This window comes from Sorex araneus, chromosome X (assembly GCF_027595985.1).
Source record: "Sorex araneus isolate mSorAra2 chromosome X, mSorAra2.pri, whole genome shotgun sequence".
Classification (NCBI taxonomy): domain Eukaryota; kingdom Metazoa; phylum Chordata; class Mammalia; order Eulipotyphla; family Soricidae; genus Sorex; species Sorex araneus.
In genome coordinates, this window is record NC_073313.1 from 301,536,502 (window position 1) to 301,541,057 (window position 4,556).

A 4,556-nucleotide genomic window follows, 5' to 3' on the forward strand; every position below is an offset into this window, starting at 1 on the left:
CCTGAGGGAAGTTCCAGGCATTTCCCTTGCAGTTTTACACACAAATCTTATGGAATATGACATTTGAACTAGTTTATGTTTCAGGATATCCTTTTTGAATAAGCATTGTTATAAAAGTATGATGCTCTCATGCATGTGAATCGCGAACCAAGAAAATAACTGAAAAATCAGAATATTCATCTGGCTGAAAAGATTTAACTTTATCCACCTATTAAACTGAACTGAAAAGAAATTAAGAGCTGAGCTCAAAATTAAGACCACCAACATCTAGACTTAGGCTATTGAGAATTTAAACAACATTTTCTACATCTTATCCTCCCCCTCAAAGTTTATACAAGCAAAGTAACATGTAGACTGGTCCCTTAATGACAAATGTTTCATAGACTTTCAAGTACATTTGAACATGATTCAGAGCCTCTCTTCTTAAATTGCGGATTGTGACCCCATATGGGCTTTCATGACTAAATGTGGGAGGGTTACAAGAAATTTGGCAGCAGTAAAAGGTTTCTGAAAGTGCATTGTTCAAGAGTTCATTCAAACTCAAATGTATAATGAATCCAAGTTATTTCCAGCAGTGTTCGCCTTGTTGTATTTCTTGGATTAAAATGGTCTGTGGTGAAAACAATTTAAGAAATCACCAGCACAAAGAGGTAAGTCATTGAACACAATGGATTCAAGCAGTCTGCAAACAAACCTTTCTAAGTGTAGATTTTCCTGTTTTCCCGGATTAACTTCTGCTCAATTCCATGCAGAAAATGTGATAGTCTGTGAACCCAGACTGCCATTTTGACAACTGCCACCTTAATAAAGCTCTTTCTCTATCTCACATTCTGTTCCTTGATTTTTGACTTTCAAGAGGCAGTGGGACTAGACTGCATCAGTTAAATTATGGAAAGAGTATCAATTCTAAAGCAAATTTTATGATGCTATTAATTCAACATTTATCTGTCGCTGTCACTATTTATGCCCTGCTTTAAAGATGAAAGTTCACTTGGAGCAGGATAGCAGGTAGAGAGGGAAGGGCCCACCAGTGCAATGATTGCTAGGGGAAACAAACAAACAAACAAAAAACAATAGGTCCAAGCTTACAAGAACCCACCTTGTAGTATGTACTTTCATATCTAATGCTGGGATGTGTCCTGAGCCTTCTCTCCACTCTGGAGATGTCCATGCTCTCTTTTGAGCATGCTCTTTTCTCTCTGTATCTGTCTGCCTCTCTGACTCTCTCTGTTCCTTTCTCAGACCCCCTTCTTATTCTCTCTCTCTCTCTCTCTCTCTTTCTCTCTCTCCCTCTCTCTCTCTCTCTCTCTCTCTCTCTCTCTCTCTCTCTCTCTCTCTCTTTCTCTCTCTCCCTCCCTTTTCTCTCCTCAGCTTTCAACAAAAACTTCCAAAGGAAACCTATTTTTACTTCTCTGTTTCCCCCTGAAATCCTTTTCAGGGAGGGAAAGGCGAGGGCCAGAAAGGCCTGGGTAAGGACTAGGGGTGATTTATTTTTCCCTGCAAAGAGCAAAGTTCACAGTCCTAGATTTGCCCAGTCATTCCCTGGGTGCCTGAGGTGGACAGAGAGAAAGCAACATATTTCCTTCTCAAAGCTGTCATCCTTTTCCTCTCCACATCACATAAGTTACCTGGGGAAACCACTGGCATCAATCTGATAAAACATGTCAGAGCATGTGTTCTTTTTTTTGTTGTTTTTTTTGCTTTTTTTGGGTCACACCCAGCAATGCTCAGGGCTGACTCCTGGCTCTGCACTCAAGAATCACTCCTGGCGGTGCTTGGGGGACTATATGTGATGTTGGGAATCAAACTCGGGTCCGCTGTGTGCAAGGCAAGCGGTCTACCTGCTGTACTATTGCTCCAGCCCCCAGAGCATGTGTATAGCTCTGCATAAATACCAGTTATATAATGAACTATAAAATAATTATCTTCAAAAATGTGGGTATATGCAATAAGTATAAATTAAATTTATTTAGAACTATATTTCTACTTTGATTTTCAAATAGATATATTCTTAGGAATTTTTTTCTTTTGTTTTTCTTGGGGGGTTCACACCCTGCATGCTCAGAGATTACTCCTGGCTTTGCACTCAGGAATTATGCCTGGCAGTGCTCGGGGGACTATAGGGGATACTAGGAATCAAACCTGGGTCTGGCGCATGCAAGGCAGATGCTCTACCCCCTCTGCTATTGCTCCAGCCCCTCAAGTAGTCATGTTCTTAAAAGATTAGCTTGATAAATTTTAAGTTACTCATGTTTTAGAACTCAATTAATTTATCTTTTTCTTGCACAAGTTGATGTTTTTTACAACTGACCTTTAGGGAAAATAAATTTAAAATTTGTGCATCTATGCCATGAACTTCTTTTGTCATAATATTAAAAGAATTTATTAATTTCACTAAAATTCCCTTGTGGAAATGCTTCATGAGCATTATTATTAAAAATGTATCTAGCAAAAACACAAAGCTATTTATGCATATCTAAATCAAACGAGGTGACTGTGGCATAAGGAAATAAAACACTTGATTTTACGTTATAATAACAGACAAATATTGATGCTTCTAGGCATTCCTTTTTCACATTTAAAAACTGATTGTGGAAAATTCCTCACATTTCTGTCGTGTGCATGTTCTGAGATAAATTTTAATACTATGAGAAAATAAGCTTTGAGACACAGTGTTTTGTAAGCTGATTGAAAAACTATCATGTGTACGCATGCTGCTTCATTCAAGCATGTAAGAGTTTATTCTTCTCCTAGAACCATAGCAGGTATCAACATTTTCTTTGCTTTCAAAATATTTTAAACTAAGACAGCCTTGAGGCAACAACTTTGGGATGGTCAGCACTGTAAAGTAATTAGGGAAATATGCTCTTTAATGTACTACTTTTACACACTGTTTTATACTAAAGAAAAATATACTTGAAGTAGGATTTTACATTGCAAAACCAAATTATTTTATTAGAATATGTCCAAATATGGACCTTTAAAAAAGAATACCATTCATTCAAGAAAAGAGAAATGCATGCCATATGAATTTAATAAAGAGTGCCAAAAATAATATAATGGAAAAGTCATAAATTATCTCTAAAGACAATTTCTCATAGAAATAATATATTTAGAAGGCATTTATTCATTGTATTAAAAATCTTGTTTTTAAATTATTAATGTTATATTAGTAACTGCATGTGGAGAGGCCTGTGAACGTACTGGCAGAGGAATCCAGGTGTGTGTAATCCCATCAATGGACAACATCCAGAGACTTAAAAGCGAGCTCCCAGAAGAGAGTGATGCAGAGAGCCTCTTGCCCACACGCCTGGCTGTCCTTCCAGGGGCCCCTCGGAGGGGATGGGCTCTAGCTTCCCTCCCCACCTCGAGCAGAGCTCACGGAGGCCGAAGACCACCAGAACCTAGCTACAGCCATGCTTGAGGCCCCTCTCCACACATCCGGACGGGCCTCATGCATGGAGGTACCGGCAGAGGAACCCAGGTGTGTGTAATCCCATCAAGGGCCAACATCTAGAGACTTAAAAGAGAGCTCCCAGAAGCTGGAGTTAGGTATCTTGTAGCCTACTTCTCCCTCTGGGAGAAACTAGCAAACTTCTGAGAGTTTCCTGCCCACATGGGACAGCTTTGCAAGCTTCCCATGGTGTATTCATATGCTAAATCCAGTAAGGAGCTGGATTCCATTCCCCTGGGCATGAAAAAGTCTCCAGTGGGACATCCTTGAGAGGGCTGAGTCAAGAGAGACTTCTAAGATCTCAGGGAAGGGACAAATGTAGAGGTTACTGAGACTGCTCGAGAAATCGATGATTAACAAGATTTTTGTGATCCTGATATTAGTAACTAAGAGTGCAAATTTTGTTTTAAGTATGTGATAGTGCCACATCATTGCACCAACAAAATGCTAATAGCCAACAATACTTTTTCTATCTACTTCCTACCCTTTGATTACTTTGATTCTGTTGAACAGAGTCAGAGGTTTACTCTCTTCTTTATTTCATTTACTTTTTCTTGATTTTTGTTTTAAAGCATCACACCCAGCTGCCCTCAAGACATACTCAGGGTTCTGCACTCAGGGATCACTCCAGTTGGGGTTCTGGGAACCATATGGAGTGATGGGGATTGAACCCATGTTGAGCACATGCAAGACAAGCACCCTACCTACTGGACTTTAATCATATGATTTTAATTAATTTGTTTATCCCAAGTTCAGCTAATCATAATAGATTTGAGTTATTGACTCCTGAGTTATAAAAGCATAATGCTCTCCCCCACCTTATTTTTAAAGGAGCGAGGTCAAAGTTGTTAGATGCCTGATTGTAGTAACTTTGTTGACCCACATGAGCTAGTTCTTATCTGGTAATTCATATCAACTAACCAGCATTGTGGATAGAGAAAAATATGGGAGTTTGAAAAACCTGGTTACAGTTTTATGTCAAAAGTTACAATCTCATATGAAGGCAAAATAATGAGAAAAATTCCCCCTAGTTTATAAACAGGTCAGCAGAGCTCTTAGTTCAGTGGGGGAAAACAGAGGAAATTTACTCTAGTGTAGCTAT